Below are 21,753 nucleotides of genomic sequence, written 5' to 3'. Positions count from 1 at the left end.
TTACCGTAATTCAAGAATGTTTTATTGAAGCCCAGCATGACGGATTACTGCGAGGCTGGTGGAATGTGAAAATAATACGGCCCTGCGGAAAGTTTGTATGTTATGAAATCGTATAATTACACCACTTCTGGCTCTTATGTTACGCTTAACTTTATTAGAGTGGCTTAATGCAGGTGAAACATATTTTTCACTTCAGCTTGCTGAAAAATAACAACCTCTGCGTTTTCTAAATAGTCCGAATCATGTCACACATGGGCGGCCGTGCGCCCCTAACCCGACTCACGGCACAGCTAACTGTGGCTTACTCGCAACTGTAAATAGGAAAATGATTTTGAACACTGAATATTTCACTCCGTCGTATTTTATCCACTTTTAAACCTTAATAAATGATTTATGCTGCCGCCTTAAAATTAATTTGGCTGCCATGACTTCACACTCAATTAGCATAGTTTGTTTTGTGGAAATATCCCCAATGCTTCACTGTTCAGTGTAATTCCAAAATGAATTTGTAATGCTTAATCTATAATAATAATCAAAATTTTTTATGCCTCTTGACTTTACTGGAATTCTTGTATACTTTTAAAATCTTGTGTATAAAATAGCCAAAGAAATAAGTCTGAAATAAGCTTACACTTGCATTTATGCATTTGGCAATAGTTTTTTATTCAAAGCAACATACAGTACAGTGCATTCAGGGTACACATTTCATCAGCATGTTTGCTCCCTAGGATTCAAATCCATGACATTTGCACTGCTGACACAGTTGATGAGTTGAAATATCCTTAGGTTTCACCAACTGGCGAGATCTGCCGGTTGCAGGCGGGGAGGAATAAAGAGACATCTGTCAGGCCGAGCGGACACTTTGTGCTTTCTGTTGTGTGATGAATCTACGTCCTTCATGGCCGACCACAGGATGTTTGTCCTTCTTTATTGCTGATAAAGTGGATGTGATAGAAATATTTTTTTTGCATAAAGATCAGTACAATGAAAAGCAAAGGTGATATAAAAAAAACTAATTTGTGTAAGTGGGACTGATTGTCTTAGAATAAATTTGTTATCAGAGAGTCTGCTCATAAGAATAAAGCGTGTCATCATCAAAGCTTTAGGCGATTTTGGGGCAACTGCATCGCTGACCTAAGTGATACATGTGATCTCGACTTGCTCTTGTGATAAATGTGATCTTGTGGCAGCTGCATTGCCTGATCAATATCAGACAAATTTTTATGACCAAAATCCATTTCATTTGTCAGGTGGCTGTCGGTCTAACTGCTGCCACATCAAGTCGAACACACCTACACTGTAAAAATTCCTTGTTACACCTACATTTTTAAAGGTGCAGTGTGTAACTTTAAGAAGGATCTCTTGACAGAAATGCAATATAATCTACATATATTATCAGTGGTGTATAAAGACCTTACATAATGAACTGTTATGTGTTTAGTACCTAAGAATGAGCCATTTTTATCTACATACACCGCTGGTCCCCTTACATGGAAGTCGCCATTTTGTGCCACCATGTTTCCATAGTTGCACTAAGGTTGTTTTCACATATGTTGGTGCGCACCGCGGTGCGGCCTCGGAGCGCACCAAAATACATTGTATCATTTTTCAGTTAGTGCGGTCCGTGTTCACATATATATATTTTTTTACTTTACTCGAAATGGCGCACCGTACACCATGTGACAACGGTCAGCGCTGTCATTGGTCTCTGACAGCTCTTACCGTCTCATGACCACCCCCACGTTTCCACGACAGCCAGACTGACAGGGAGAGCGCAGCTATCAAGATGTGGAGATAAACGATGCACGTCTTTGCGAAGTTTCTTTGCTTTAACGCGAAACTGCATAGCTGTTCTATTAAAGCCTTTCTCACGGAGCCGTTTGCTAAAAAGCCCGTAATGTCACTATATGTGTGTGGAGGACAGCTATGCATTTATAGAATCATCAGCTCAAACGTAAAGGAGACAGAATCTCTATGCAACGGACCAGGATTGGCTTGTTTGTTGTTAACCCACAATATAACACCCGGCTCACGTCACAACGAAAGCCCAGTGGCTCAAACATGTGGAGAACTTCCTGTATTTGGTTCGGCCCGAGGTCCAGCACTGTTTACACCACAGGTGGGTCGCCCCAGAGTTCGGCAACAGCCGCTCCGAGACCACCTGTTTAGAGCGGTCTCGGAGCGGCCGTTTAGTGCGCACCCGAGTGCGGCTGTTGTGTTCACACTGACCCAAACGCACCGTACTCGGAGCGACACGTCATTTGGGCCGACCTAAACAGTGTATATGTGAAAACACCCTAAATGGACAAACTGCTCTACAGAGTGCATTTTGTCACTACTGTATTTTGTCTTAAACACCAACATGTTTGTCATTGTGGCAGCTACCGTAGCTTCTCTATGGGTTTCGGTGAACGGTGGACTAAGCCGTTGGTTGCAATTCACAATATCACTGCTAGATGGCGCTAAAAGCTACACACTGCACCTTTAAGTTTAATCAACTTGCATTTACAGTTCATTTAAACTTTCTTTACCAGTGACTTAGGCTAATGAATTCTATTTTTTATAATTTGTGGCAACTCCTCACAAGTCTATAAAGTTTAAATGAATAGTAACTTTAGGTTAATTAAACTTAAAAATGTAAGTGCAAAAAAGAATATTTAACACAGTGTAGGGGAGAGCGGGGCACAACCTACCGCTTTTTGGCTTTGGCTCTATCATTCAAAAATATTTAAGTTAGATAAATCATTTTTTACAAAATTAACACAAAAATGTATTTTACAAATGAACACTTAAAGTTTGTTTGTGGGACCTGCTGTTATACAGTTCATACAGTTACACCGAAAGTGACAGGAGTGCAACATTACAACTCACCCCATAGGTGGGGTTAAAGGTGGATATTGCTTATATATCTGCCTAGATAAATGTGTGGATATCTATCAATCAATAATCCTTCATCTAACCATCTTTGTATTATGCATTAATGCATATAAATAGATTTTTTTTAAAGGGCTGCACAATTAAGACAAAAAGTCATAATTGTGAGTTATTTCCCCTGATATTGTATTAACAGTTGTCATTTTATTGAATAGTATTTACATTGTTTTCATTTTATTGTCATTGTATACTAGGGGCTTAGTTGTAACACTGTGTTTCAACTAACCCCGCTGTGTAAAAATGTTTTTAATCCCGGCTATAAGTTACTAGGAATTGCTCACATGTTTCAAAATTCTGTTATGTTTTAGGTAACAAGACTTTGATTTAATTATTCAAATAGTTCGATTGGTGACTTACACACACAACTTAAAAGTTAAAAACTTTTAAGAAATTTACTTTTATGCCTCCAAAACACTGTTCAAAACACATCAAAACTTTTCACAAATTCATATCATATCATCTTCTGACAGTAAGAGAAAAAGACCAAAAGCACAGATTGCTCGGCCATGTATAAATATGTAAAGTAGCTGCGTTACAATTAACCCCGCATTAGTTTGTGCCCTGCTCACCCCTATGCTATACCTAATTAGCTACACCCACATTTTATATTAAATTTACTTTAAATTTGTGCTGTAGGAACACATTTTTCAAGAACATGAATGCTCAAACAAATCATCTCTAAGCTCTTGGTTGGAAAGTATTTTTGAGCTTCTGAAATTGCAGTTTGGGATAAAAATAAACACAGCTTAGAGTACAATGTGGGCGCAAGTTATCAAGCTTTAAAATCGTATGCAGGCTAACTATTGGCAGTGACTCTCGTTTCAGTTTTTACGACAGCTCCAACTGTGAAGTCTCTGATGATGTCTTCTAGACTCATCTTCTGCTACTGAACAGAAAAAACTGTTAATTCTTCTGTTCCAGTGGTTATGTCGGATTGCACTTCAGGGGGCGAGCAGTCTGCTATCACAAATGCTCATCTACTAACCAAAATTACCATTGTCATCTTGATGTTGTACAGAAATGATGCTTAAAAATCACAATTACAATAAGAACAGGAAAAGCTTGGCAAGGATACTATAGTGATTTGCCTTACGGAATTACCGTACACACAGGGTTTATATAACAGTTTGGAAAATGCTTACTGTCATTTTTTATTTTATCCAGTCTTACAAAAGGCTCAAAATGATTTCACATTCAAAATTAAAACGATCCATTTGTTATGTTTACGGCTCCCTTATTGCATGTTTTGCGCCAAAGTTGCATCAAGCAGTGTTAGATGTTATGTGATGTAGTGATTGTGTAATGGTGTTTAAACAGTTTATTTATTCATTTAGTAACATCATCTAACCCTGTGCATCTTGTGGTTATTTCATTAGGCTGGGTACACACCAAAAGATAATCGGGCTGATTTTGGGCCGATTACCACCCTTCCGAAAATCCTAGCTATGTCCCGAGTATCGCGATGGTTCTACAAATAATTTTATCATATTGTCCCTTCGTGTGAGGTGTGTTAAGAGTGTCCTGTCCGAACCTGCTCGGAAGAACGTCTGAGCCACGCGATCGTGAATCGTAAATATTGAATATTTACGATCAGAAATCCTGATGTGTGTGGGGAATCCTAAGGACAAACGCGAGCACGCTTTTAAAATTATCACGTGAAACAAAACCATATCCAATCAGAAAGTGAGATGAGGGAAGACGGAAGCAGTAATGGCGCAGCACAAAGGCCGCTTCTCAATCTGTAGGTCGCATTTCCAGGCTGCATATACTTCATCAAAACGTCTTATTTCAGAATATTAACAGTTATAAAATTGACTATTATTCCTAGCTTATCGTATATTGTTGTAATATACTTATGACTTGCGAATGTAATGCTCAGTTAACTTGAATAAACCAGGTTTCATGATGTATGCAGCCTGCATATGCGACCTCCACAGGCTACAGCCTTCGGATTAAGAAATGGCCAAGGTGAAGTTGATGTGGACAGCAGAGATGGAGGATCAGCTTGTTGATTTGTGGCAACATCACAAATGTTTATACAAATGTAAAAATTATTCCAAGCACTATCAATGAAACGTCTTCCTGCGTATTGTCCGCCATGCTTATTCTGAAGTCTTGCGAGATTTTGTGAAATTTCCTCTGTTTACAGTCAAGACTCTAGTTAAAAATCTGTTTGTGTGTGGTGTGCTGTCTTTGACACATAATGGCACACCACACACTATAGGAGCAAAACGGTTAAATCTAGGATTTTTTATCGTCATGTTTGTGGCCTATTACATTTTTAAAATCTTATAAGATGTAAAAAATCTTTTGGTGTGTACCCAGTCTTAGCAAACTAGCCTCCTAGAAAAAACTGCCTGTTTAACTCTTTATTTGCAACAGGTTAATGAAGTCCTACAGGTTAAGAGAACAGATGAAAGTAAATGCTTTTTTAAAAGTTGTATCTACTATATGGCTTTCTGGAACAAGATAAATCTTTTTTTGTCATTGGTTTACAATCAAGCAGTGTTGGGGCTAGTTACTCAAAAAAGTAATATATTACGTATTACATATTACTCTCAAAAATAGTAATGCCTTACTTTACTTTATTACTCCCTGGAGAAAGTAACTAGTTATATTACTAGTTATATTACTAGTTACATTTTTTTCTGGACAAGAATGTTTATTTGGGCAAGCCACGGCCAAGAAAATGCTGGCTTCCTTACCCGCTACTGGACGTGGGGCACAGCGTTTTGAGAAACATTAAAGAGTGTGCACTTCACCGTCAAGTAATTTTCCTTCCGTTGAACATAATTAAATATGACAATCTCCACCCGTCGAAACTAGCTTTCTGTTGCTGGGAACCTTCCTCTGAAAGAGCTTGCCGTTGTTGACGCTTCCATTTACCCGATCTGTCTTTGAGTGTGCCGCTGCCGCTCTGTGCTGCTGGCTGCCGGGTGTCGACCAATCGGTGATGGTAAATGATACCTCGTGCCAAACTTAGACCAATCTCTGTTCCATTCAGGCCCTCCTCCCCTTCCCTTTTGTTCTCTGTGTTTTGTGCCTTGTGTGATGAAGGTGCTACTGGCGAATGTAACTTAAGTAACTAGCTCGGGAAAACTGTAATAATATTACCATTTTCAGACGGGTAATGCCTTACACTACTAGTTACTGAAAAAAGTAATATTATTACAGTAACTAGTTACTTTGTAACTAGTTACACCCAACACTGCAATCAAGATATAGTTATGTGACAAAACTGACCAACTAGTCATGAGAAACGCGAGAACCAGAGATTTGATGCGCCATATTGTTCACCATGATTGTAGTTTTTCACATACGTTAAAACACAACATATCAAACACTAAATAAGCTCAAAATATGAATTGGTTTCTCTCAAAAACATACTATTTTGCTTAAAAAATAAAGATCTTAATGGAGTCATATGAATTTGTTTTATGATGGATGGATGCACGTTTTGGAGCATTGATCTTCATTCAATGGCATAACAACGCTAAAAAGAGCCAGGGTATTACTTAACATAACTTCAACTATATTCAGCTTGAAACATTTTTAGTTCTTATCCAAATTCATTCTTAAAAATGTGCATAAAACCTGCACAGATTTGAATACAACTTTTACAATCTGCAATACTATAATCTTACAATGCAGTGCTGGTATTGCTGCTTTTCTACTTTGAGCATCACTGTGACTTTTAGGCCAGGATAACTTTTCCCCACCATATTGCTGACAAATATCCTTCCTACCATAGTGGGAGTAGATCTCGAGAGCATTTGGTCTCTATAATGGGGGTTTAAACGGTGTCAGACACAGAAGCCCTCTATACTCTGTGTTTGACAGCTTGGAGTCCCTGGTGAAAGGCATGTGAAAGGCAGTATGGCTATCCGCATCTGGTAAAGATGGGGAGCAGATAAGAACAGCTGGCTTGGGCTTAGGAAATCTCTGGGACTGCGAGCCAAAAGCTGCATGTACATTTAATATGGACCTTTGCCAGCTTTTCAAGCTGCCGCTGTGGCATTAAAGCTACTCAGATGAACAGGACTGTGTTTTAGGCCATCAAAACATTTGGAGAGACATATGGTGACTTGCATGTCGTAGGCTGATCACATTCATCGTCCTTATTGCGATCAGTTAAACTATGATAACAGTACAATGTACTCATTTAAAACGAGTGAACTGTACTCAAACCAGTGAAAAACGTTTATTCAACTTAAAAGTTTTATGTGTGTCTTAAAATTTTTGAGTTGGTTTACATAAATGTTTTAAGAGATCTGAACTTTTCGGGCTTTACAATGTAAAATACCAAGCTATTTTTTTAAATAACCATAAAAACCATCAGCCTTACTTGCCTTTTCTCTATGCTTGAAAGGGTCCCTTTAGTATTATTTTAAGTGATTATTTCTTTTTTTAAGTAATGTTATATGTAAAAATAATAGTTTGTCTAACATATCTACTTGTTCTTACAAATGAAACATGGGATGTGTACATCTAATGCTTTAAAAATCAATCATGTGAAATGCAAGTCCATTTTTTAATAAAATGTCCCAAATAACATAATAAATAGCCTATCAGTATCAAAAATCTGTTACTGCTTTTTTCTTCAAACCGTTGCTTACTTTCACTTTCTTTGAATGAAGAGCCTGCTCCGTGACATTCCCAACATCTTTTAAATATCCCGCTCTCCCACAGAGGTCGACTCCTATCGCTATTCCGGAGCGCAAGTTCAGTCAGACATTTCAAAGGTTCACTCCACCCCTGGCATTTGAGAATGAATAAAGCATTGCTTATCCATCAAAAACAGCAGGTCACTATCTCCCAGAACCATGGCTTAGAGAGAAGGAAATAGTTAATCTTTCACCTCCCCTGGAAAAGAATGGACACCCATAAACTGATACACCTTCCCGATAGCCTGCACTTCTGCTTTTGTGGTCTATGAGAGTATTGAAGGGTGAATGAAACATTGCCAACAAGCATCGTGTCAGAAAGAGCGGAGGAGAAGATTTCCCAGAGGCCCACTGGTGTGACATCCAATGACCCACTTTTCATGTGTTTTTTTTTTTTAGGTAACAATAGAGCAAAGTGTCAGGTATGTAAGGGGGCACCTGGAGTCAACATCCTGCTCCGGTGTACAGGTTATTGTTTTTTTTCCCAATTTTCGGCTGTGGCTGAATGTGTTGTTATGGTCTGTGGATATATATATAGTATATCAGGGATTCACTATCATATGGGGGTTAGGGTGGATTGATTCTTGACAAATGCACACAATTGTTTTATTGGTTTAGACATTTTACCCAATGTGAACCACAAGGACTGCATGATTTATTTCAGAAAAACTGCAACAACCAGATATCAAAGAGCATTCAGAAGATACTAGGGTAACTTAGATAGGCTAAGGTTTGAAATATACTGTATTAAAGGAAGGTTATGACATTACAATTTAGAATATTATATAGGATTTGCAATGAGACCTAGAGCTGTAATCGGGCCTTAAAAGTTAGGCCCGAAATGTCCGTAGCCCGACAAAATGCAGCCCGAACCCGAAGGTACATTTAGATTGACAGCTATTTAAAAGCCCGAAACCGTTTACAGCCCGACATTATTTAAATGTGCGCACACACACAGCTTTTGTCAAGAATGAGAAATTTACACAGGTTTTAACATTATTTATTCATGACTAATAATCTACACGCCATTTGGAAGTTGAAACAAAGAAATAAAATAAGTCATCTGTAACATTGTAACATCTCATTCTAAATAGGCTTATGCAATACACTATAAATATGCCAATAAAATTATTATTTCTTAACGAATTAAATTAAGATAATATATTCTGAATTAAGATGGGTATTTGGCAATAACGAAATTAAGAGAAAGGCTCCGCGGGATTTGCGTTGGCACTTCTCTCCATTACTGCCAACATTAGTCTATATCCTCTGTCTAAATTATGTATTTAAGACTCGATTCATATTTAATTATACATTGAAAAACCTACTCACCAAAATTAGGCTACATGTTTTTGATGAGGAAAATCATTAAATCCAATCCACTGTAAATGAATTCAGCGCGATCCTGCGCTATTGAACTTGACCGCTCATTTACCTCACAAAGCCGGAGCGCAAGCCCGAGCCCGCCCCGAGCCCGTGTAAAATGTTAGAAAGGAAGCCCGAACCCGCCCGAGCCCGTCGGGTCCCGACGGGTCCCGTCGGGTTCGGGCAAAGATCTTCAGCTCTAATGAGACCATTGTACTTGTATTCTTTTTACTGTACTTTATGACAGATGCTGACAAGTCAGCCCTGTGTTTCAAACATTTGCAATTGGTCAGCTTGTAAAACAATGTTTGCATACTAATAAATTGATCTTTTATCTGTTAAACCATACTGTACAGCTCACTTTACTCAATAATGTCATGTTTAGATGCTTATGCAAAGACCCGGCTATGCCTGGTATTAAAATCTAACTTTTCTGATTGCATTTTGAAAAGAGTCTCTGGTTTTGTGATTTCACACATCACCATGGATGTTTTGGTTCTTTTGGGGATCTGGTAAGGAACCAAACCTGCCCACAAGTGTCATTACAGTGCTCCTGAGTTATGTTAGCATAAACACTTCACTTCCATGCAGCATTTTGTTTGCTCAGAATCAAAGCCTAAGCTTACATAAAACACTATTCTTATGCTGCCTCGCAATCACTGGTTTTCCATTTTGGAAATGTAAATTTGTTTTCAACATCTAGTTCCTAAACCTGAGCCTGTCATCAAAGATAAGCTGTAACAATGAAATTGCTCTTTTTCCTTTTTCTAGTTTTTGCTGCGCTTGTTTTCAGCCGGCTGAGCACGTCGCAAGAATATCGATCAAGAAGAGATTCATTGTCAGAATGTGCTATGTAACATATATCAGTTGAGACCCCAAATTCCACATAAACATCTATTGACCCGGATTACCCCTGGGCGCCACACAAACATGATTACACCCATAATTCCCCAGTATTGATCATCCATTGATCTTACGTAATGCTACCATTAGTCCCTTTCAATTAGACATTTAGTGATTAATTTCAATAATGAAACCGGCAGACATGCATTGGCATAAATGATATTGACCGTTCTTGCTCCTTTAAATCTTAACCTCAGCCCGATGCATTTATTCATTCCAGGTTGCGGCTCATATTATTCACTAAAGTACAAGTGCTTGCACGTCCTACCCATTAAGAAAGGCTTTATCTCGGAGAGATAATGTGGACAGTTGTGACTCACACGCTTGTCTTCTCATGCATGTCCACCTCTTCTAGCCAGCAGCATTGTACTTTAGTTAAAAGCACAGTTTCTGAAGCCCAACCAAGAATCAGATAATGACTCACATCGATGAGCTCAGACAAGCGTGTTATTTTGTTTCTCTTGTTACCCCTGATGAACTGGCTGTGAACTATTTCGTAGAATTTCTTTTAACAGTTTTAGTTTAATGTTAGACCAGAGTAACCTCCGCTTTTAATGCCATTAAACCAAATGAGAAGCAGGCAGATGTTGTCTTTTTCTTGATGTTATCAGTGTTTTATGTGAAAATGAATGGATGAAGCAACATTTTTTTAGAGTTTACAAGGACATATGGGTGTGTATGAGCATTAAAACTTTTTAATGTAAATATAGTACATGTTTGACATGATCTGTCTCAATTGATCTGTCTGTAGCTAAATTGGCATTCCATTGCATTGACAGTGCAAAAGGTCCTAGTAAGCACACATACACTCTAAACCTACCTTGGGTTAAAAAAGGGACGAACCCAACCCGTTAGGTCGTAATTTATCATCGCTGGGTTGTTTCATCCCAAAATGCTGCATTGGTCAAATGTAATAAATATATGGCCGGGTTTGTCCATTTTTGACCAAGCATTTTTTTAGTGTACTGAAGAAAAGTACGCTGTGTAATGCACTATATTAAAGTCGCCTTTCCACTGCACATGACACAACGATACGATTGTGGGACTTCGCCCCCTAGTGGGAGTTGTAATGACTTTTCAGTTTAAATGTAACATGGAAGAGAAGCTCATTCCAGCGCAAGAGGCTTCATTCCAATATTTACCATTTATTTAGTGGAATAACTAAATGAACGCAAATAAATGAAACAATAAACAGCTCTGCATATATGAACAAAAACTACTTATATTTTTAATATGGAGACAAAAATTTAAATAACTATCAGTAATCAATCTAAAGTTTTTTAAGCACACATGCTAAACTTTACATGCTTATATCTTCTGTATGCGAATGTTGATTCATACCAAAATGCTTTTTTTGCATAGTTGTGTTTGACAAACGAAAACGTCTCGGGTTACGTATGGAACTGTTGTTGCCTGTGAAAGGAACGGGGCGCTGCATATCTCTTGCAATACTTCCTGCATCCCTGTAACGCCGTTTTTGGCAATATTTCAGATAGCGATATACTTCCTGGCTCATGCGTCACCCTGTCTTTGCCTCACCTTTGATTGAATTTGATATACACATGCAGATGCACTTTCCCTTGGAGGTGTCCTCAAAATGTCACTGCAGTGATGCAGTGCGAGTTCCCTCGAAAGGGAACTGTAACAATGTATCTTTAAAGGTAACACAATGTTACCTTGCTCTCACTTGAAATGTGTACCCACTTAGTCCTTGATTTTGAGGGTATTGGACCTGGAAAGTCCTTAAAAGGTCCTTGAATTTGAAGTTAACTAAGGTCTGGGAACCCTATGATAAAGTTAAACAAAAAGGATTAATAATTTTTTACTTCACACACTGTTTTTAATTAAAATTAAAAATATATTACTTCTGGTCGGCATATCACATGCGGTGTAGATGCACAAGTTTTTTACACGGTTTCAACACTCAAAACGGATCCAAAATTACGCATCCGCAGATGGTCAGGACCTCATGCAGCCCCTTTTCGATTCTCCATAGGAAATGAATGTCTTCCGGTTTATCAGACGTCGTTTTTCATGTGCAGTTGAAAGGCGACTTAATGCATTTATAGGTGTTTAGCATTCTTTCATTGTAGCCTACTGAATATTTACTAGTTAGTCATCTATGCATGAAAATTAATACTTACAAGAATGTTAAGTACAAACCATCAATAATTTAAAGGTGGTGTGTAAATTTTAGCATCTCTTAGTGGTGAGATTAGCTCACAATTTAATTTCAAAATGCATAGCCGCCACAGGCTAGACAATGTATGGACAAAGCGCACTCTGTAGAACATTTTGTCCATTTAGGGCTACTTTAGACACATGACGGCGACTTCATGTACAAAGGGGACCCGCGATGTATGTAGATAAAACAGCTCATTCTAAGGTAATACAAACAATACAGTTTATTATGTAAGGTCTTTATACACCACTGATAATATAGTTATGTAGATTATATTCAAGAGATTTTTTCTAAAAGTTACACAATGCACCTTTAAACAATTATCTGTCATACAAAAATAGACATATTACAGTATTTTGATTATTCTTGTTGTCAATTATTCAACCCTCAAACTTGCTTGGAAAATATTGAAAATGTAAGTCAGACGAATGTTGTGTTTCTCTGTTGAATTCCCCCTAGATCCGCCACTTTCTCCCACTCAAAACAGCCCACGATACATAGTGCCGCCTCAAAAAAACCCTGAGGCCAAGAATGGCAGTTCCTTGAAGAATGAACTCATCTGAACAGCAAGGCAAATAAATAAATCAAATGTTAAAAAATGCAGACAAAGTCTACAGGCGCAGCAGAAACCGTCTCCACGGTGTTACTAATTTCATAGCGTGTTTATAATGCTGAGCATTTTTTTATGCAGAATATACACCCTATTTTCTTCTGTTTTGCAACTTAACTAAGACTTTTCTTCACTGAATCTGTTGCAGCATCTGTTTTTGTGCAGTGCGTTTTTTAACAAAGACATAAACAAAGAAAACAAACTGTGAAAGCCTTTTACATCAAACCACACCTGCCCTTTTAACATACACTACTGTTTATCAAGAGCAGCCGTGCTGGATTTTACCCCCATGTATATATTTGTGTTATGGCATCTGTTGTATCTCTACACGAAATCACATTTGGCTAAGCCACTTAGCATTGGTTATTTACTCATTAACGTCCCCTGAAGTGTTACTTTGCGTTGTTTAATCATTGGATGACAGCAAATTCACAAGGGAAGTCTTGAGTGCTGGTTTACAGGAACAGCAGAAGCTTCGGGCTACATCCTTATCCTACCCCGCGCTCCCCTAGCAGCCGCATACAATAACTTATACCTGTAAACGTCCCGGTGAAAATGTGTTTCTGCTGTCCCGGCTCACCATGATATGTGGCAAGACATCGGTTTTACAGCTCACCCCTGCTCCTGCATCGTAATGAGTCCGCTGTCAGCAGCAGGGCCAAGATCCTCACGTCGGGCTGCCAGAGTCTCGCGATGTGCTGTCTTAAAGTGTCTCTGCTCTTTAATTGAATTCTCCACCCCCTCCGGCCCCCTTCGACTGCATGCGAGCCAAGGGTGTGTTTAAGTGTTAATTTGTCAACTGCGACAGGGTGGCGTCCGGTTGCTTGTGTTGGCGCTGGCAAGGCAGGCACGCTGTGAGAACAGATGGACTTCAGAGGTGGCTTCTTAATCTTGTGCATAAACACTGCCACAACTCTTGAAGTTGTATTTCATTTGCCTAATTTGAATCCTGCATACGCATTTATTTTTTTAATTTATGTTTTTGTCAAAACAGTTGTCGCTTATTATAGATTGACCTTGTTAAAATGTCGATAAACACTGTGACCCTGACTCAATGAATGCGTCTCAATCAGCTTCCTGGTTGACTATTCTGTGCACTGCATGGGGGTTGGCTGTTTCTGTCCCTTTATCAGATCCTTCCTGTGCACTTTTTGATTTATTTTTTTAATTTAATTATTATAATGATTTTTTTTTTACCTTCTCAGAACATAGCACAAATCATTCAAAAGTCAACACAACACAAAAGTCATTCTTTTAACATTTGATATCTTTTCTAAACTCACTTCTTTTTTGATGTTATCTAAAGAATTAAACCAATGATGGTATAAACGGTGTATTAAAGCTTTTAATTTTTTTTTTTTGCTGCTGCATGCTTCTGGCCAATAAACACACACTTTTGGGTTGTTTATGGGTAGTCCCTGTTGTGCTGGTTAGACCGTATATCAAAGTAGGAGCTAATTTAGTTACCTTATAGTAAAATCGATCCCAGTTCCTGTTGTGCCAGAACGGCAAAAAGCAGGCAGTTACCCAAATAGTTCAGGTTCCTGCTGTGCGAATAGGGCTCATGTTACCAACAGGACTGGTATTGTGTTTTGAACCAACTATTTACTGTACACTCCCTGTACACTCTCCAAGATCCCCCTTACCATAGTAAAGCAGTATGAAACAGGCCTCCTGCTGCTTAGTGCTTTAGTAGATACCCTATACCACATATTCCCTCTCATCTTAAGTCTGAATTGCCTCAAGAAACTAGTCTTTGAAGTAATAACAGATTCGCTTTATCTTCGAACTTCTGTATCACCACACAACCAACACGTGTTTAAATGTCCTTACCAGACCCTGAGACAGTTCACACAACGCCTCCAACTACAGTACCTCCCTTGAGACATTATATAAGCCTAAAGTGATTTTCCCAGCATAGTTTTTAGTTATACACTTGATGGATTTTACCGAAACATTCCGGTTTGTAACTCCAACCTCGAAGAAGATTTATCATTTCTCAATTGGAGCTTAATGTGGAAGCTTTGATCTAGTCATAGTCATAAACTTGGCATCTAAGAGCTAGGATTTAGATTTCATCCTCAGGGCTTTTCCATATGATTCACCTAATTACTCTCTTCTGCTGTGACACTACCCCATAAAGTACCGATGAAACTCATGTATGTCCAAAACGGTTACTTTTAAGGAAGTGAAAAAAACACCGTATTTCAAAAGCAGTTAAATGTAGTGTTGTCATACTTGGTACGGCATCTTTACATGTAACCATATTCTTGCCAGTGTAATGATATAATCCACATTTTACCAAAATTGAGTTTAAATGGACATACGTGCATATTTAAGCAGTAACGGTGGTCAATACGCATTCTTCCGATCATTAATTAGAATGTCCAAGTCGCGTTTTATATTGACAGATGAATACGCTCAGTTTATTAAATAGCCTACGTCTTAGTTTATTAAATACGCTTAGTTTATTTAATATTAATTGTAAATTTATTAAATGTCTCTCGCAAACTATAAAGGGACAATGAATCAATACACTGACATGGTAATGCTATACAGATACTTTGTTTGCACAGTCCTACCGTAATTTTGTCACTCCTAGACGTACGTCTGGCATCAGGGGGGAAACATTTACCTTTCCTTCGATGAAGGAAAATCATTGTCTCACCAGGCTATGTTTATTCGGCTGTCCAGTGCTGAGCTTCGATGAAACTTCACTAGACCGGGGCGGGAGATACGCGGCCTGATTGACAGCTTTGACACCAACTGGATATATGTGAAAATCAGATGACATGATTTCCCAACTTTTCATTGGCCTTTTAGATATGTGAAGCATACTGTATACGGAAATGAACCTGGACATTCAATCTGTCGAAAAATCTCAAAATCGGCAAAATGGACATACGTGATTTTCATCGGACAGCGACGATATGTTACCCTCTCTGTGAAATCCAGGCTGAAAGTCTCATTATCTAATTATTAAATTTGGAGCATTTGAGTTTGATTTCACATTGATGTCAATCTTTGACATGGCCTTAAGGGGGTTGCACACCAGACGGAAAACGTAGTGCTGCGTCGCGTCATGAATCTAAAAACAGAACACATTACTTTCTATGAATGTATGCACATGTGACTGTGACTGTGACTCTGGACACTGCTCAAATCCCTGTCTCGCCACTCACATAGTTTAAGATTAAATAACATCATATTTGTCCCAAATCGTTAGCGATTAACATTGGCTAAAAACGTACGTGCAAACGGTGTATGATACCCCTGAGTTGTCCTAGACGCGACGCGGCACTGAGCTTCTCGTCCGGCGTGCGACCCCCTTTACTCAGTCAATACACAAGGTTATATTTTTGCAAAATGCACTTTACATTATGTATGATTAAAAAAAAAAATCAATAAATCACACAAAAAATGACAGTGGCTTTCACAGGCATGGTCTCAGTTAATACCCATGGGCATTTAAACACAGACTTGTTGCATCATAAGGCAATGACTTCAGCAACATTAGGGCATCTCCGGCAAATGCATTCGGACAGACTTCCTAGGCAGGCTTGGCAGCATACCAGAATTTTGTTTGAAATATAAACGGAGAGCGCCTTTGTAATAACTAATCCCATATTTGAAAACTTCAAGACTAATTTCTCACTAGAAATGCAGTCAAAGGTGTAAAAAAGTGACAAAATTTTGGCTCTAGCCTTTTTTTTGGAAGCCATTTAATTTTTTCAAACTCGACCAGGCTTAAACAATTACATTCCGTGCGCAAGCCACGCATAAAATTATGGGACAATGAATGTATCTCAGAAGACAGGAAGTAAACCAAACATTAGATTCGGACGTGCCTTCATGCCATCGAATGTTGACTCTGAAGGCAGCATTTTAGAGATTTCAAAGTCAAAAGTCAGCTTGACTGCAATTTAAATATTTTAGTAGTTTCAGTATAGCCTCCATATTATTGGTAATTTTAATACTAATTTCTTTAGCAAAAACTTTTGTATAAATCGACTCCATGTTTTTATTTAATTTGTGCAATTTACATTTGTTTTAGTTACACGTAATTGCGTTGGAGTTGTATTGATTTAACATTATTTTAAAGTTCACGTAATGTGTTATTAACCACCCAACCAAATCTTAATGATGGAAAAAAAACAGCTCCAATGCAAAGTTCTTCACAACATGTACGTAGCCCGTCTTGTGTGTGGTTCGTAATTTCAAAATATGTGTTCTGCTAGTCGAGTTATCTTATGTGCATCACATGTCTTGTCAAAATAAGTGCTTGCTGCAGATGCGTCTAAAAGGTTAAGAAGAAAAGAGACGCTTGCATTTGCCAAATACTCGCATAATCTCATGCGTAATCAAAGTTTACTGTGAAGGTAGTGTCTTGCATGTATTTTGTGAACGTGAGCGTCTCTTTTATCATAAACGGTTTTGAAGCTGGTGCACCAGGCACTTATTTTGACAAAACACGTGATGCATATGGTTCACATGACGCACACATATATTGAAAACATCACACGACACTCCGAACACATAATTTAAATTTGCACCGTTCGGATGAGCAGTCACGAGCCGCCACTGCTAGATTGTCATTGCACATTTTTGCAGCATGTCATGGTGTGGCATAAGGGGACCTCTGTGTGATCTCCCACTTAAAAGTGTGTTAGCAATTAAAAGTAGCAACATTGGCATTAATGATTGAATCTGAATGACTATGGTCCAATTATATTGGAATAACATTTATGCACTGGAAAAAAAGTATCTCATAGTTCACACAGATTTGAAGGCATACAGATGGTAGATTTCTAAAAGGATAAATGGAGAGAAATGTTATTTGTCTACATGTGTATGTCATGTTCACTTCCTGTGTATAACATGTTATTTTTAAAGTTTCGACCAAATATATTAGGATGCAAAACCTAATGCATTTCACTTTACTTCATTAAAAATGTTAAGAGTGGCAAATGCAGCTAATTTGTTTTTCTTATCTCCATGTTATTTGTTTACAGGTGTTTTAGCAGCCATCAGTCCGTGTGGCTTCGTTCAGTCTAGGCTTGCAGGGCTTTAGCATAATTCATTCAAATTTGAATAACTGATTTGTTCCTCATGCTGTTCATTTGAGGGCCGATTTGAAGTTTAAAATGTAGCGACTTAATATGTCTTAATGTGGTATGATGATGCTTCACACCCAATATTTTAATGAGAATTCAGTATCATCAAAATCAGTCATCGCAATAACCATATCAGTTGATATAATTGACAATTATGATTTTTGTCATAAATGTTCAGCCCATGGCAATTATCCCAATTAAAATGTAAAGTGTTCTGTCACACATATTTATGACATTTGTCTTTCAGCAAATGTTTTGCTATTTTCATACTGCAGCTTTGCTTGTTTTTCTTCTTTGCTTTGGCAGTTTTTCGTTCTTTGAGGCTCCAAAAGTATGTTGTTGTTACTAAATAGCATTCTGTCACTGCTTTGACTAACAAGTCCTTTTGCAAAAGTAATGCATTTGACAGTTTAGACATAGCATCTAGATATTTTACTCTATAACTCCAGACCCTGAGGGGTGTGAAAATTGTACGCTTCTCACCCAAAGAAACCAAATCTTCCATTATGTTGTATTATTTTATATTTTCTTAACAAAGTTTTTCCTCTGTGTTTAAGAATCATTATCTTATTGTAAAGTTTCTTCAGTGTTTCTGAAAACGCTTAGGTTACTCACGTAACCCCGGTTCCCTGAAATAACGGGAACGAAGCATTGCGTCAGTTAGCTCAGTGGTTTTCAATCTTGTCCTAGGGGACCCACAGCTCTGCACATTTTGTATGTCTCCCTTAACTGACACACCCAGTTCTGTTCATGGATCTCTCCCTTAATGAGCTGATGATCTGAATCAGGTGTGTTAGATAAGGGAGACATGCAAAATGTGCAGGGCAGTGGATCCCCTAGGACAAGATTGAAAACCACTGAGTTAGCTGACGCTATGGGGGAAACTCCTGTTTACTCCGTGACTGAAGCCTATTGGTTAACGTCAGTACAAAGTACAGACCAATGACGTTTGAACCCGCGCGCGGGATGCACACGTCCTTATATAAGCGCGGTTCAATCGTCAGGAGCTCATATTATTCGACTGAAGCGCGCAGCCGAATAACACTCGCTGCGTAGACGTTTGTAGCACGGCAAGAGACGCAATGCTTCGTTCCGTTATTTCAGGGAACCGGGGTTACGTGAGTAACCTAAGCGTTCCCTTTCAATACGGTTCACTTCGCATTGCGTCATTTAGCTGACGCTATGGGGGAACGTAATCCCATCACGCCGTGCATACACAACGTACTGAAGTGCCTTACCGGAGAGACACTGCGTGTGGCCCTATACCCGGCATATTCACAGCTTTAAAACAAATGTGTAAGCACCATATAAATTGTTGACGCGCACACGGTGGGGTTTTAAACGCACCGGGGGCACATAACATGGGGGCGAGGTACCGAGCGCGCCGCGGCTGTGCGAGATAAGTAAATTCAGAGTCACGTTGGTGAGCTCGCTGAGCGCACCGTGGTGTACACATAAAACGCATGAGCGTGCATGATTGAGCCGAGAGAACCTGCGCTCGTAGGGCAGGGATGTCTAAGCTGTACAATCTGACAACGTAGACGGCGAAGACCAGCCGGCCGCGTAGCAGATATCAAATATAGATATAGATACCCCTGTAGACCAAGTTCATGAAGAAGCCAAACTCGCACAGAGTGGGCTCTATATAGGACATAGCTCATAGAGGGGCGTGAGCCAGTGCGATGGTTTCAACGATCCATCTAAATAACCACTGTTAGCAACAGACATACGTAGTGAGTGATCTGCGAAGCTCACGAACGGCTGATCTGACTATAATATGCGGCAGAACGGTTCATAGCGTGGGATTATACAGATACCACAATAGTGTGAACCCAGGTGCGCCCTCGAGCGCATCGGATGCATATAGGTAGTTTTATAGTGCACAGATCGGTGAGCTTTTCAAGCGCGCCGTAAATGTGTATTGACTATAAATTGCACGGGCACAGGTGAACACTTGAATACATTGTGAATGCATATAGATGAATCAGAGTGTTATAATGCACAGGCCGGCAAGATTCTGGAGCGCGCCGTCATGTGTTCTGATAATAAATTGTGCGCACACGGGTGAACCCTTCAGTGCACCGTGAATGCGTATAGATAAATCAGTGCACAGAACGCGCCGTGAATGTGTACAGATATGATTGATGAACGTAACGGTGGGCACCCAACGCACCGTGAACGTACACAGATGAACAACAATGTATGTGTCACAAAGCATAACACAGCTGTGTATACAGGTGAGCTTTTCCAAGCGCATCTTATTGTATACCAAAATGTTATAGCGTGCACATGTAAGCTTCTCTAAGCGCACGGTGGACGCATATAATTAAAAATCATATCGTGCATACAGGTGAGCTAATGGGCGCACCTTTAATGCAACAAACCTCAGTAGTGCGCGAAGCAGGGATGTCGAAGCTGTAAACTGACAACGTGGACGGCGGTGGAGAAACCTCTAAGACCATGCCCATGCTCTAAGACAAGTGAGCATAATTGTCACGGGAGGTCATAACGTCAATGATCCATAAATAACCTGTATTGACAGGTGCTCTAGTGAGTGATCTGTGACGCAGATGAACAGCTGATCGTCTGATGTACGTCAGACGTATCTGTCATACAGAACCTTGGACAGTTCCAGAGCGCTGTACCTCGGGCACCATCCGCATCTGAGAAATGACAGGCTTATGAATAAAGTGAATGGCCAGCCGTAAAAGCATGGTTCGCTGTTACCGCCGCCGTCCGCATCTGAGAGATGACAGGCTTGTGAATTAAATGAATGGTCGGTCGTAAAAGCGTGGTTTGCTGTTATCACGGCCACATAGATATAGGTAGGGGAGAGAGCCCCCGTGCCTCTGTAGTGAGGAGAAAAGTGTTCCACCCACGATTCGCGGGGGGTTTAGACTTTCAAATGTCACTAGACAGAATGGATCAGACTTTGCATAAGGACGCCTCGCGAAAGGGGTCCTAGCAGCTTGTGTCAATGTGTCATAAGGCACGTAATGTAGGTCGTGTCCCACGGATGCCATCTCCGCACGCCCATCGTAATGGGTTAATATTTTGAATCTTGGTAGTTTAAGCATGAGATGCGTATCACTCTGATTGAACATAGCTTATAAAGCGATGCAATGAGTTTATAAAGGAGATGACTCGTCAGCTTGTACAGGGGGCGAGATCTCAGTTTGGTTCGGTAAATAATGAAACCACCGTAGTTTGTCCGACCGCATTATCACAATAACACGGTCGAGAGTGCTGCAGTGCTAAATCATCCCCTTAATGTACCGTATTCACAGTACAAGGTGATTGATATGAGACAAACGGCGTTCCACGCGCCGAAGGCTGATTGCCGTCGTAAAGCGTGTTCAACCCACAGCAGATGCTGGGTTAGCTCGTAATGACAGCACTTCATGCAGACGTGTGTAACTTAAGCATAAGCTTCCTGGCCGTCAGCTCGGGGCGGGACCTTTGCTTAGTCAAACTGAAGTGGACTTATGAACAGAATGCCACGATATTCAGCTTTCTGAGGCTCGTTAGAGGGGTACGTGTGCCCGTCTTAAACGAGATGCCGCGCGCGTCTGACTGTGCGCGCGCTTTGAGCTTTGAAACTTATTGTGGCGGGTAGCAAGCTTACTTGAGGTTGATATTACCCTTAATATCTCCGAGTATTGGAGCGGAGGTGTGAGCGTCTTCGGATCCGCTAATATAAATCAGCTATATGGCCGAAAAACGTCATAAACCGCTTGGCTGTAAGCCTTTGAGTGGCTGTCCGGAGAGGGCGCGATTCAAACGCTTGGAGCCATGCAAAAGTCTGAGGCTGTCGTCTCTCTAGGAAGAGAGAATAACAGCCGTAAGACCGTGCTCGTTTGCGCCATCAGCATCGTAGCGGAGAAACTGAGGTGGGCTGCGAGCGAATTTGGCAGAAAGGTGTTAGAGACACCGTACAGTCGTGGGGTGTCAATACACAGTATATGGCCAAACCGGGTTTTT

At 39.8% G+C, this 21,753-nt stretch overlaps 1 protein-coding gene across 1 annotated transcript in view; it reads left to right on the top strand.

The window, feature by feature from the left end:
* The window catches only part of ca10a (carbonic anhydrase Xa), a 218,746-nt gene that overhangs the window by 151,342 nt on the left and 45,651 nt on the right, over positions 1 to 21,753 (top strand). The gene's annotated exons all lie outside the window — the stretch shown is intronic.

This window comes from Paramisgurnus dabryanus, chromosome 1 (genome assembly GCF_030506205.2).
Source record: "Paramisgurnus dabryanus chromosome 1, PD_genome_1.1, whole genome shotgun sequence".
Classification (NCBI taxonomy): Eukaryota; Metazoa; Chordata; class Actinopteri; order Cypriniformes; family Cobitidae; genus Paramisgurnus; species Paramisgurnus dabryanus.
This window is presented reverse-complemented; position numbering and strand designations above follow the sequence as displayed.